General features: G+C 52.2%; 1 long non-coding RNA gene across 1 annotated transcript in view; it reads right to left on the bottom strand.

The window, feature by feature from the left end:
• Positions 1-4,085: 4,085 nt before the first annotated feature.
• LOC308520413 overlaps positions 4,086-14,598 on the bottom strand; it is a 274,969-nt gene continuing 264,456 nt past the window's right edge. The window contains exon 3 of the long non-coding RNA XR_013996088.1: positions 4,086-4,367. This is a non-coding gene — a long non-coding RNA (uncharacterized lncRNA). The remainder of the gene's footprint in view (positions 4,368-14,598) is intronic.

Raw genomic sequence — 14,598 nt, 5'->3', positions numbered from 1 at the left:
ACCTGTACCTGCTGCCTTCTGATCTGAGATAGCTGATCAAGCTCCAGCCATCACGTCTGTCTTCCAGACGGAAGGCAGGAGGCAAAGGTAACGAAGGACATAACCCTTCTCTTTGAGAAAACTTCCCAGAAGACACACGCATCACTTTCATTCTCCTCCTATTGGCCAGAACTTGGCCATATGGTCACAGCTACTGGCAGAGAGGTTGGGAAGTATGGTCGTTATTTCACACTCATGCACTTAGTTAAAAATTGATATTCTATCACCAAAGAAGAAAAGGGAGGTGGATGTCACAGGGTGGGGCACTTAGGTCCAGTGGTGTTTCCTGACTTACCTGGGGTCTTACAGTCAAGCCAAGGACCTCATTTTGCAGTTGAGGAAGCTGAGGTCCAGGGAAGGGCCTTGTCTAAAGTCAGCTCTTTTCTCCAGGTATCTCGACCCAGACTCTTTCCTCTACCCGTGGTCCTCAAATCTTAGTGCATCAGAATCATCTGGTTGACCAGTTGAAACAAACCAAAGGTTCTGATGGCATAGGTATGGGATCCAAGAACTGGCATTTCTAATGGGCTTTCGGGCGATGCTGAAGCTGCTGGTTTGATGAACACACTTTGAGAGCGAGTGGCCCACAGGTCTTCCCCATCTGGGTTTAACAAGGGACATTCAATCCTGTGTGGCCAACTGAACCCATCGCCTCCTTCTCAGCCTTAGTCCTCCTCCCATTTTCTCTAGCTCACCCAATGGTACCATGATTCTTTCCCTCAGTTGCCTACGGGAGTCATTCCAAACTCCTCCCTCTCCTTCTTTATCCTCTAATTCAGTGGTTCTCAACCTTCCTAATGCCGCGACCCTTTAATACAGTTCCTCCTGTTGTGGTGACCCCCAATTTCATTGTTACAGATTGAACATCATTAAAGCATAGTGATTAATCACAAAAACAATATGTAATTGTATATGTGTTTTCCGATGGTCTTAGGCGACCCCTGTGAAAGGGTTGTGCGACCCACAGGGTGAGAACCGCTGCTCTAATTGGACTTCAGGTCATCTTCATATTGTTTCCTCAGCATCTCCTCTTTTTCTCCATCTCTGCTTTGGTTTAAGCCTGATCATTCCTCACCTGAGTTTTTTTTTTTTTTTAATGAAAGCCATCTTCAGGCTTAATGCCTGGCCTTGCTCAATGAATCTTTCTAAATGGAGAGCCTAATTACATGAAGCCATTGCCTAAACACTCGCAGTGGCTTCCTGATGTATAGCTGATGTTCTTTTCAAACGTCAGCAATTTTCACTTCCAGCATCACATTTTTTTTTTTTTTTTGCCATATTGGTGTTGCTCCTACACTATCGTATATTTCATATTTTTCTATAAGCTGGCTCACCTTTAGAGAAAAAAAATTAAATATACATTCAAGACAACTTGATTCACCACCCAAAGTGAAAACTATAACCAAAAGGTAATTATCACATTTAAAACAATGAAAACAAAATGATGGAATGAATTTCCCCTCGGTCTTATATGCATATCAAAGTCTGTAAGTCTGAGGCCTTCCTTCCCTTTGTTAACAAGGAAGATTAAAAGGGTTAGAGTTGATAAAGACTTCCTACCAATCTGGGAAGCATTAGAAGGACTGAAAGAGAATGGAAAAGGAACCACATTTCTCATGGTCTGATTCAAGGTTATGTAGGTCCCTCCTGGGTGTCACCCACAATCCTCTCCACAATCCACCAGGAGAGGACCGATCATCTGAAAAGCACTGCCAGGCTCCTTAACATGGCATCCCGTGCACCTGACCACCTGACCTGCAGGGCAGTTCAGTATCACCTCTTGCAGTTCTCCGAGAGCCTTGTTCCAAGCATCCCGAGACACTTCCCGGGACTTTGAATGACATGAATCGTGAATACCATCTGGGTGAGGAAGAGTGACTTGAACAAGAGGTTATTCTCAGACATCAACAAGTCCAGAGGTCACGGATGCCGGTGGGCCAGTGATGCCAGGGTCCGGTTGGAACCTCGGCCCCCCCACTGCAGGGCCCTAAGATGTCCCCTACAACTCCAGTCATCATGCAGGGCATTTTGAAGTAAGAAGCCCAGGACTTCAAAGAGCTGAGAGTTGCTGGTCTCTGCTTTCCTGTGACCAGGGAGGAACGGGCTTTCCCAAGGGCCCTCCAACACACTTCCTGTTACATTGTTTCGGTCAGAACTGGGTCACAATCCTTGATATAGACCAGACCTGGGCCCACCTTCTCTGAGACCAAAGGGTCCCAACATGAAACATAATTCTGCTGGAAGGAGGAGGGGAAGTCTTTGGAGGCATAACAAGAGCCTTCCATGCTCACACTGTTTCCTTAGGCCTTTCCATGGGGGTCTGACTGCCAAGAACACAGATGCGTTTGCCAGAGAGGCTCCTCCCACTCAAGCGCCCTCGCTGGCCTGCCCTGAGCCCCAAGCAGAGGTGCGTGTCTTCTAGGTTGGCACAGACCCTTGGCCACATAACCGACTATTGTCTTATGGATTGTTTGGATCCCATTAGTTACTCCTCCAGGTCAGGCACTCTTTTCTTTGTCTTTTGTATCCCCTGGGCCTGGCCTTATGCCCAGCCCATGGCAGGCCTTTAGTGAGTGTTTGTTGAATTAATCAATTTTTTCTTCCTTATATACAAGTCACAAGTGAGTCCTAAAGTAATAAACGTTAGGTTGAACTTAGCTAACAAGCATGCCTTGGAAAACCTTAGAGTTCTCTAGATTTTATTGTTGGTGTTTTGGGGGAAATACAGCAATCTCCTAATAGTGTACATCAAGGCACGAGTGGCATAAAACTTGGACCACGCTGTTGATCTTCTGGCACATCAGTCGCTGTAAATCCTGGAGAGTGGCTTTATACACGCAGTAAACCATTTCCATCTTGTGTAAGATGCATTAAACAGGGTGATGGCTTCATTGGGCTGAGTCACCTCAGGGCCAGTTCCATGAGACCATTAGCCAGTCTTTATCGACATCCCCCCGGTGGTAAGCAGCTCCTTAATGAAGTGGTTTGCCTTGAAGCGATTCAATAATGCCTGCACACACACACACACACACACACACAGACACAAGTACACAAACGCAAACATACAGGCACACACACAGACACACACATAAACACATACACACACAAACATACGCACAAACATACATAGACATACACAAACAGAATACACATAAACACACATATACACACAAACACATGCAAACACACACAAATACACACAAACATACAAACACATATAAACACACACACATACAAACACATACACACATACCAAGTTATCACCACCTCAAACAACTACAGAGGTAGTAATTATCTAATATTAATGGGCACCATCACATCCGACTGGATGTGCCAGTTTCTGATGTAGCTGAGTTCATTCCCAGTAATGGGTTTCTTGAAATGACCCGGCCCCACAGCCGTACCTTCAGGTTCAGCGGCCCCTGTGCAGTATGATAAACACATAGATAATTCAGCCAGGGCAATGGCAGCGCCGTGGGCGCACTCTGGCTGCTGCTCTTCAGCAGCGTGGTGGTGAGGGGCCACTGTGTGCAGGCACTGTAATTCACCGTGTGCTCAGAGTGGAAGCAAGGTGGAGGAGCGCTCCAGGCCCCGAGCTCATTTTTTATTAAGAGCCCTTTTTAAAAAGTCCACTCCGCCACTGAAGTTCCAAAAATAGAAGGAGGAAAAAGAAAGAAACAGGCTACAAACTTAGAAGTTACGAGGCTGGGTGCAGTCCTCGTTAAGCAAGGTCTGGGTTGCATTTTTTAAGCAACTTTCTACGAACTTGTAAACGCATGGTGCGAGTTTCAAAACGAATTTCATTGTGGGTACGTGAGTGCTTCTTTTTAATCCATGCGTGGTGGTTACTGGGGCAGTGTTTCTGCAAACGCAGCCTCTGTGTACACCCAGACACGTCATTTTTGCTGCATTGCGGTATTATTACCTGTCTTATTTATGATCCACCCAACAGTATTTGTAAATGGACTCAACTTTTTAGAACTTCACTAAATAAGTTTAACTGGAACATTTTGTATCACTAATGTAAATAGGAAAATCAGTATGTCGTGCCGTAAAACAGATGGGCATTTATTTTTTCCCGACACACACTGAAATAAGTACATGTTGAGGCAAACAAATGCCTAGTAATTAAAGTAGGAGTTCCTCTGCATCTCACCTCGAGGCATCGCGAGGACTGTCAGTGGCACGCCTAAGGAGCACTGGCTTCCTGGCTCAGAACACACACCTTTAGAATCAGGCAAGATTGGTTCGAGTCCCACCTCTGCCACTTGCCAGCTGCATGACTCACGAGCAGGTCTTTTTGTCTGTCTGAGCCACAATTTCTGCGTCTGGAAAATGGGGATAAAATTGTTGAGCAGTTAGTTGAGAGGATTACACGAGGCAATACATCTAAATCTCTTAGCAAATGTCCCAGAAATGTCCACTATGATTATTATTCACTTGCAACTGGGAAAACTCGGGTGATCACAGGGAACCATCCACCCACAAGTTCAGTCCAGAACAAACAAGATGTACTAGGTGTCTACCACATGACAGGCTCTGTGGTAGGCCCTAGTGACATGCAGATCGGTCTCGAGTGACAGACAGGCTCAGAGCTAATGGCAGCAGAACGTGGGAAGGGCGGTGAGAGGCACGTGCCTGGGTTTATGGCAGGCCAGAGCGGGACATGACAGAAGTCAGCATCAGGAAGGGAGATGTGCGAGTCCGACATCAGGCCCTTCCCGGTGGCTTATGGAGACAAACATCCGTGCTGGAAGGGACCGAGTACATTGGCCTTCCACTGGGAACAGAAGATGCATGAAATCCAAACATACATGCAGCGATGGGGACATGTCATCGGTTACTTGTGGGCTTACGTGACATAATGAATTGGTGAATGTTATTTTAAAGACCAAAGAGTGGTCAAGCAATGGGTAAATGGAATTTAAATTTTCTTGGCTCCCATGGAAATCACAGGCAGGTGGTCACAGATATTTGAGGTTTGGCCTACAGAGTAATTCACTCGTTTTTCAAAAAGTATTCTTTGCTAACATGCGTAGATCATCCACTCATAGAAAACCCAGATCTGTGTTTTCTCTTTAAGGAGTGGAAGTCACATCCACCCAGATTCTCATGGCGGGAACTCAGGGCTGGAGTGAGTAGCCACTGCTCTTGTAGACAGGGCGCTGGTTCTCTTGGTCACCAAATTCCCACCTGCCTCAACGATGCTGCTGCCCTAAGACCCAGGTTGGGGGTGGGGGGGGTGGGTCCCTGCTTTGGGCCACATGCTTTAGAGGCCCGACTCCGGCCCCTCTCCAAACGTGCCCTTCCCCAGGTCGCCAGGAGTCCATGGAGCCAGGGGGGTCTTGGGGAAGGAGAAGATTGAAGCTTGGATGTGCGGGCCGAGGTGCCTACCACCTGCACGGAGCCCGTTGCCGTGTGAGCTGGAGGCAGGCGTGGGAAGGGAAGAAGAGCAGGTGTTTTTTAGGGGCTGGGGGACACTGGGCTGGGGACCAGTTCTCCCCAGGTCATCGTTTTCAGGTAAGGAAACTGAGGCGTCTGAGAATTCTAACTTTGAACTTGGCCTTCCTGGTCATTATAAAGGTATATTTGTCAAGTTAAGAGACTGCAGGTGCTTCCATTGTGAACTCGGTTTATAACCTGTACGTATGGCAAATGGACTTCTGTTTATGGGCTTTCCCTGGGCCTGCAAATCTTAGCAGAGGACAGGAGGGGGCCTGCTGGTGGGGTTCACTCCCTTCTCCTTGCCGCCTGGTCCCTGTCAGCACTTGGGTTTGTGGCTCCAGCTAGACTGCGGGCTTCCTGAGGGTGGGAGATGTACCGCCACCACCGGACCCTGCTGCCGTTTCTGGTGCGTCCTCTGGGCATGGTTTTCTCCTGTCACATATGCACACACATCACAGGGGATTTAAAATGTTTCCCTTAGAAAGTTCATTAAGGGCTAGACTAGTTGGGGTTGTTTCTCTTTTTTAATTTAAAATGAATTTATATACCTGCTAAAATAATCTAAAAGGTTCAAAAAAGGATAGAGAAGAGAAGAGAACTGGTGCAACCATTAGGAACATTTTGATGTATTTATTTCTAGTCTTTTTTTCATACATTTCTGCTCATAGCTGATGCATTACCCAGAGATTTATGATGCGAAGCTGACATATTCCAACTATTTGGGCAGCTTCCTTCCTGCTGTTTGTCATTCCCCATGATACATTTTAAAAGACAAATTGCCTGAGAAACTTCTAGATTTTGTGGAGAAACATTGGCGTGAGGAGAATGATGTGGTTCTGAATTTCTGTGTGAGAGAGTTTCTGATTTACCCAACTTACCAGTTGTTCATCATTTTCATCATCATCATCATCACTGTCAAAGGTCAATGCCCAGCCATCTAATCTCTTACGGCCTTTCTCTGCTAAGCTCTGTGGAAGGAATGCTGCGTGCACTCGGCCCTTCCCCTTACCAAGTGACAGATAGCCACGCACGCCTGCTGTGGTTCACGCGCCAGTCCCCAGACACTGACCAGGCGATGCCCCAAAGCCACGCACCACTGAGATCCCGAGAGGATCCCAGGTAGCAGGGAGAGAGGACTGAATTCCACACACGATGGGCACGCCGAGCCAGTTCCTAAGGTGGCGTGGGGACACGGAGGGAGGTTTCCTTCCTCGGCCTGGGCTCCCGGGAGGGCTTCCAAGAAGAGGTGACACTTGAGCGCCGTCTAGAAAACGGAGCCGGGGTGGGCAGGTGGGGAAAGGACTCGGGTGTCGGGTTGAGGCCCCTTGAGGGTGCGGCTGGTCAAGAGGAGAGAACCTAACCCACATTCACAGGCTGTGTCCTCTGTCTCAGGCCAGGCCGGGCCCTCACAAACAGAGGTGGGAGGGCTGATGAATGAACACGTGAACAGACCGCTGGGGAACAGCCTGCCTCAGAGAACACTTCAGAACCACATCCGAGAAGCCAGCTCCAAGGCAGGCTAGAATTTCCCTCATGAAAGGAAATTAAGATGTCCTCCACAATTTGGCAGTATCCATTAAAATTAAATATGTGCATATCCCATAACCTGGAAATCCAATTTCTTGATTTCCATTGTAGAAAAAAAAAAACAACTTGCTCACGTAAAAAGATGTGCCCTGTAGCACTATTTGCAAAAAGGGGGAAAACTGGGATGAGCCTACATATTTATGCATAGATGGATGGCTGTCGGAACTAGGCGATATCTATCCCACGGAAACATATGGAAGGCTAGGAAGGGTGAGGTAGAGTCATATATACCCAGGTAAGGCTCCAAGACAGACAGCTGAAGGAAAAAAACACATCCTATACCTCACATGCAAAAGGATACCATTCACGTTAAAAAAAATCCCCACACATCATAGCATGTTTCCTATAGTTACAGAGATATGCACGTTTTTATAGCTACACATTTCATATAAGCACACAGAGGACTAACTAAATGCGTTTGCTGAACAGGAAACCAAAGCTAGGCCTTCACTCCTGACATCTTTCCCTAGGAGAGCGTGCTCTGTGAGTCGCCTCTGCGGCGAAAGGGTCATCAGAGCCATGGAATGTTCTGGCGTGCGGGCCCATCAGCGCCCCCTATTTAGACACACATTGAGCAACGAGAAACAAGACACTCCAATGGCCCTATCCTGCGACCCAGTAATTTTCCTCTTAGGAATCCATCGGACAGAAATAACCCCGGAGCGGCGCAGAGAGTTTCCTATAAAGATGTCCAGTGCCGTGTTATCTATCGTCGTGAAAAAGAAAGGAATCATCTGGATCGTTCACTAACGGAGGACAGCTGACGAGAGCGGCCGCTGGACATAACGGCGTGCTGGGTAGCCATCTAAACCGCGTTGCAGACGCATTTCTACTGACTTGCAAAGATGTTAACAAAATAATAGGTTTAAAGATGTGAAGGTAGTTTGGTCTCAAATGTGACAGAAGCACAAATACATTTGTGTAAGTCCCATGGGTGGGGTGGGGGACCCAGGAGAGCCTCAGGTTCCCCAAGGTCTCAAATGCAGACGTTGGACATGACCTCTAAATGCAGTTACAGAAATCATCACTTAGGGATACTCTCACCGTTCACGTGACCCTGCTTGCTGAATGCAAACATGTAAAACACAGGCCCGTGTTCCCGCTGCTTTAGACGGCCCCCCTGGCTGGAGGCCCTGTGAGGCCCTGGGCACACAGGGTCAGCAGGAAGTACCCCAAGTGGGAGTGTGGGTGCTGGTGCAGTTATGTTTTTTCCCCCACAATGGGTAGTTTTCTGCTTTTTCTAAATTTTCAACAATGAGCATGTATATTCTTTCATAATTTAAAAATAGCTCCTCGATAAAAATGTAATAAATAAATAAATAAATAAATAAAACAGGAGAGGAAATGTCTCCTTTAAATCACAAAAGCAGAGCCCGGCTGGAGAATGTGCCCCATCAGGCTGTGCCCAGGCGGAGACCTCGGCAGCCTGGCACCAGGGCCGGACAGAAAGAATGCGGCTGGACTCTGCCCCGTGGTCACGCGGAGGGGAGGCCGGCAGCACTCCTGCTCCCGCCCGCCTGCTCCTCATTCTAGGTGAGGCCAGAGTGGCCAGACGATTCTGCTTCAAAGCCGGACCTGATGCTTGGAGGGGGCGGGGAGGTAACCAGGCGCGGCTCAGCCAGGTGAACCGGGCGCCCTGGGGCCCTGGCTCCAAACCAGAGCACGAGAGCCGGGAGGAGCTTGCTGGCAGGAGCACAGGGGCACGCAGGCGGCTTGATAAACAAATCCCTTTATCAGGGGCCTTCAGAGCAGAGCACTTACTTTCAGGCAGACAAGCTTCGCAGGAGAGGGCAGGTCCAATACGACGAGAGAAGACAATCACCAGATTACAGGGGGGGTCTCAAGAATGGATCTGGGCCCTGTTCTGGGCAGGATCCCTGTGCACCCGCGCCCTGTAGTGAACACTCCTTCCGCCCCCTCCACCCCCACGCCTCAGGCCTTTTCTTCCCACTAACAAAGCGGGTGGAACTGGTTCTATCAGCAGAACAAACAGGAGGCGTCCAGTTTTCCCCAGTGAGGAAATGGCTCCTGCCTCCTCACCTTCGACCACGGGACCACGGGACCACGGGACCACGGGACCACGAAACCATGGGACCACAAGGCCACGGGACCAAGGGACCACGAGGCCACATGCACGGATGGGTCCGGGAGCAGAGTGTCTGGTGGGGAGAGCTGGCCCGGCCGCCGCCCTCGTTGCAGGAAGCTGCTCCCCCTCCCAGCCCCCTCCGCTCAGCGAATGCAGGTCATTACCAACACAGCGCGCGTTTGCACATTAACCAAAGCAAAATCATAATATGTTCTCTCCTTGCATGCGCTGTGCTGATAAATCCCAATTTATGACGGGAGCATGCTGATTAGTTAGTTAAAAAATAATTAGCCCCAGGATGCGTTCCTGAGTTGGAGATGCAAGGAATGCACACGCGTTCTTCTCCAGTCCTCGGCACGGGAGTCTTCGCAAGAAAAATATTCCTCAGATGCGCCCATGAGAGACAAATGGTGAAGCTGCCTGGCTTTGTTTTTTTCCTTCTCGCTGTGTGGGGTGGACTTTGGATGAAATGTAGTGCCTGTCAGACTGGGTCACTTTGGAGACACGGATCCAAGCCATAGCTGTTACCCGTGATCAAGGTTTGACGGTGAGATTGACAGGAGGCAAAGTCAGCTCAGAAGCTCCTCTTGTCTCGGAGAGGGCCTTCCCGCGGGTGTGGAGCCTTCATTTCTGGGGCCCAAACGTAAATCCCAGAAAGACCAGAGCAGGGAGGGGGAGGGGGCCATCCACAAGACCAGAGCGGGGCTGTTACATTCACAAGCAGAGGAAGCCCCAGGCCAGGCCACAGACCAGAAGGATGACCTCCCAGGGCCTGTACGCAGGGCCCAGCGGCCACTGCTGCCCCGGGGAGCTGGTACAGCTCAGTGCGCTTTGCCGGGGCTGAACTTCTCCAGCGTGAGCCGCCGTGCACCTTGGAAAGGCCGCCCGGGAAAACGCCCCCGCTTGCCTGGCAGGTGTGTGTGGCCCCGCGGGGTGGTTCGCTGCCATTGCTGGGCCGGGTCACTGTGGCTTTGACCGAGCCGCATACGGAGCACAGGCCTGGTTTAGGCTGCACAGAAACCGCACGGAACGCGCCGAGATGCTTCGGCCACCAGAGGCCTGTGGGGGCAGAGACATGTGCGGGGACCTGCAGGTCCAGCGTCTGCCCCACGGCTTCTCCAGGGCGCAGGCCATCGAGAATTATGATGAGAAGAATAGCCCCTGTGCTTAAAATTCCCTCGTTTTTCAAGTGAGTGCAGTAGAATTCACGGAAGTTCAACGGTCCTACCCCCTTGAGGGCATGGGCTCAGCGCATGGGGTTTGGTGCCAGGCGGGCCTGGCTGTCCAAGCTGTTATCTCCTTGCTCAGAGCGTGTCTTCCTTCCACTGAGCACATCTGCACCTTCGGGATGATAGTAACCGATGTCACCCTGACTACGTGCCAGGGACTGTTTATGTATATGTTCACTCCTCTAGCCTGGCCAATTTACCCACCTCCTGCGGGAGGCTGGGGCAGGACCGGCTGTGCCAGGCCCATCAACGGTAGGAGCTAGCTTGCTGCCACGCTGCTGCTCTTCCATCTCATCCGCCATGACTCCCCATCACACCGCCTCCACGTCAGCCATTCAACAAATGTCTCCGGACCACGCTGGGCCTCTAAGGGATCAGAGACAAAGAGGTCCCCAGAGGTCCCCTAATGGACTCTCTCCGGCCCCTTTGCCTGACTGCCCTCTCAGCCCGGAGTCGTTCCCCTCCCCCTAGGGTTGTCTGCCTGATGAGCACGCCCTCCCCACCCTCGCGGGCCTCACCGCCTCCGTGAAGCTCCCTCTCAGTCCACCAGGAGCTGACAGTCTCCCAGTAAAGTCTGGAGCCTGCTCTGGTGGGTGAGGCAGCCATTCTGCCTGATCCGTCAGTGCCAGGAGTAAATGACCTTGATCCCTTCTGATCCCTCCGCCCCTCCCACCGTGTGGTCCCCCATCATCCTGTGTGTCTCCACCTCTACTGTTACCCTGTATTCTCATTGCTGCTTCTCCTCTCCTGTCTCCCCGACCTGACTGTGAGCCCTGGCAGGCGGGCCTGAGTGTCACTCACCTCTAGTTGGCCCGGGCTGCCCCTAGAAGGAAGTGTAATAGGGTGGGGGTCGGGGGCGGGGAGGAGAGGGGAGCTAGGTGGGAGATGAGGAATGTGGGGGAAATGAGAGCTGGTGTATTTCTGGCCCATGTGCTGGTCACCAGGAGGAAGTGGCCACAGGCTATAAAGTCATCTTCACAGGCACCTCCCCCCGCCATCTGCCCCCAAAACGCTGGCACGAGGAATCTCTACCTTTCCTATAACATTTCAGCTCATATGCAAGCGGCACATGTGTTGAGAATGATCCGGGTTTTGCATTTGGCAAAAAAACCAACTCTTTTGCCCTCGCCTGTGTCTGCCTCATTGTCCAGCCCTTTGCGGCTCTGATCTGTGGGTGTCTGTGCCAGCGCGAGTGGCTGAGAATGGGCGCTTTATGGGCAAAGGAAGCAAAGCTTTTCTTTGGCTGGTGCTCCGAGCCCAGCTGCCAGTCACAGGGCTGGCTGCCTCCATCCGCTTCAGGAAAGCCTCCCGCCTGCACTTGAGGAGGCCACGGCCCTCCAGGCAGGCCTCTAGGGCGGCCTTGAACCAGGAGCGCCCTGGGGCCTGGAAGGCCCACTGCCCAGGTGCCAGGCAGCACTGAGCAAGGGCACAGAGCCCTCACAGTCCTTTCTCCTCGGAAGCTGTGTGCTGCCGTGGAAAGGAGTCGGGTGCAAATCTGGCTCTCAGTGTCCAGCGGTGTGACCCTGGGCCAGCTTTTTCCCCTCTCCGTGCCTCAGTTTCCTATCAGCAGAATGGGGAGAACAGAATCACCACCTCGATAGCATGGCTGTGAGGAGCAGGTGGGACAATGCACTTGATCACCTTTTGTGAATGGAGAGGTTAGATGCACAGGTCGATTTCTTGCTAATGGAACAGGAAGTTGAAGGTCTACGGAGGCACCAGCCACTGCATCCCACAGGAGGGTCAGGGCCAGCAAAGTGCAGAATTTATAAAGGAAAAATCCAAAAACGATGGCACACTTCTCAAAGCCCTTCACCACTTTGGAGGGTAGAAAAGGGCTGGGTGTTGAAACTTAGGGAAGATTTTGACACCTTTTTCGGAAAAGGCTTTGTGCCTGCCCCTCTGCCTTAGCGTACTGGGGTCTCAGAGAGCTTGCTGTGTGCGCCCTGCGGCTGGGGGCACGGTAGGTCTGGGTCTGACTCAAGCTAAGGAAGCGCCAGTGGCCGGGGGCAGCAGCGGAGGGAAGTAGGGACACGGCCCTCCAATGGCAGGTCAGGAACAGGCGGACCAGCAGTGTAACCACAGGTGGCCCGGCAGGGACATCTCCAGAAAACTTGCCAACTTAGAGCGGCCGAGAGTGCAAAGCCTGTGACAGGACCAAGCAATTGAGAACTTGCCCATCCTCCTGACCTCCCTCCCCTATCCCCCACGGGATCCTTGGAGAGACCAGAAAATAGGTTAGCGAGCGTGTGGAGGGACAGATACAGCCAACCCACAGGGTCCTCCTGGCAGCAGGCCCAGTGGGAGGAGGGAAGGAGATGGAAGTCATGGACCGAGGCTGAAGCTGTAGGTTGAGAGCTGCCCAGGGGTGGGGTCACACAGGACTGGTACCCCAGGACCGAGGGAGGTATGGGATCCAGGACTGCCCGTCCCGGTTTAAAGGACCTTTTATTACCCAACAGCAGCTAGAAAACTCAGGGGTCTGCCCGTATCCTCATTCTAGAGCAAGGAACAGATTGCAGGCAGTGAACAGGCTTCAAGGGAAACGGGGGACAAAAATAAAGTTGCTTTTTGATCAGAATCCTGCCTGTGCACGTTTTGGATGTTATTATTACAGATCCGGCACTAATCGTGTGCTGGGCACGACGCAAAACACTTTGTATTTTCAAAATAACCCACGGAGGGAGGCGCTATGGCGACGCCCATTTTGCAAAGAGAGAAACTGAGGCTCAGAACAGTTAGATAACGTGTTAAGGTTGCAGGAGGGGTGGGAGGGAGCCCGCACAGGGTGCCAGGCGGTCAGGCTCCAGAGTCACAGCGCCTCCCATCCGGGTTCCGGTGGGCAGATCAGACAAGGACTGGCATTGTCCCTCCCATCCTCCAAGGGCACTCGGCTAAAAACACTCCAAGAGTGCAGGACTCTTCGCCAGTCCCTCTGGGAAGGACTTCAGGAAGACACGCTGTGTTGGTTAGAATGACTTGCTGTAAGGATCAAGGCCCACGCCCGCTAGCTGCAGGAGGGAGGGGACATTCTCATGGACCCAGGGCTGTATTCCTGAAGCCTGTCCCGGCTCCCTCTGCCTCCACCCCGTCCTTCCTGCTTCTTCCTCCTCCTCCTCCTTTTTCCTCTACACATTTCTCAGGCCATTTCGCAGCACGGGGCTGACTCAGCTCCCGGGTCAGGGGCACCACAGTGCCAGCCTCAAGGCCAGGTGGCTGAGTCCCGTTCAGAGGGCAGAGAAAGATGAGTTAGCTACCTACTGGAGTACCGACGAGTGCCAGGCATTGTTTTAGGCATTTGGGGTACAGCAGTGCGCAAAAGAGGAAGCAACTATTGATTGGTCTATGTTGGGTCAGCTGACCTCTGCCCCTGGCCCAATCGAACTGCCCGGGGGTGGGGTCAGGCAGTACTGATGCCCCAGGACCGAGGTAGGTGTGGAACCCCGACTGCCTGTCCCTGAAGCCATCCGGCCAGACCTCCACCTGCAGCTCCAGCCTCCCACGGTGGCAGCTGCCCGCTGCTGTCCTATTGGCGGTGCCCTCAGGAGGCCCCCACCTCACCAGGCACGTCCCTGGTCCGTTAGCCAACCCCCTTCTGGGTCAGATGAAGCCAGATCTTATTGTTCCTGTGTCCTTCTCTCAACCTGGAAGGGAGCGCGTGCCTTGGGAGACATGGGCGGCCTCCCCGGGGTGGCAGTGAGCGGAGGCCGGGCCGGTGGTGACAGCCCACACAGAGGACAGACTGTGCTGGCCTCGTCCCCCCAGATGGTCTCCTCTGAGACAGTGACACCGCTTGTGCAGCTGGGCCCGGCTGAACGGGGCCTTATCCAAGTGCCTTCATCCTCCATTGTCTGCAGGCAGGGACGGCGACACCCTGGGCAGCGGGGGTCCTCCGCTTCCTGTGGGGTGCCAGCTGCTGGGTTTCAGTTGGCAGGGTCTGGGCCTCCCACCTTCCTACCATCTCAACAGCCTTTTTTTTTTTTTTTTTAACACGAGCTACTGCACATTCAGTAACGGGATGGATACGTCAGACGCTGCCCTGTCAGCGCCATGCTGAGCAGGGCTTCTCACGCTGCCGCAGAGGATGCAACCCCTGGGACGGGGTGCATCCTGGGACGGAGTTCACAGTGCAGAACCCCCCCCCCGCCCCCCCGCCCCGGTTTCTGCGGGAGGGGCCCGGGTTTTGTGCGCTGAGAAGCCTGGAGGTTGGGA

Source organism: Myotis nattereri, assembly GCF_964212035.1.
Source record: "Myotis nattereri genome assembly, chromosome: 5".
In the NCBI taxonomy this organism is placed as follows: domain Eukaryota; kingdom Metazoa; phylum Chordata; class Mammalia; order Chiroptera; family Vespertilionidae; genus Myotis; species Myotis nattereri.
This window is presented reverse-complemented; position numbering and strand designations above follow the sequence as displayed.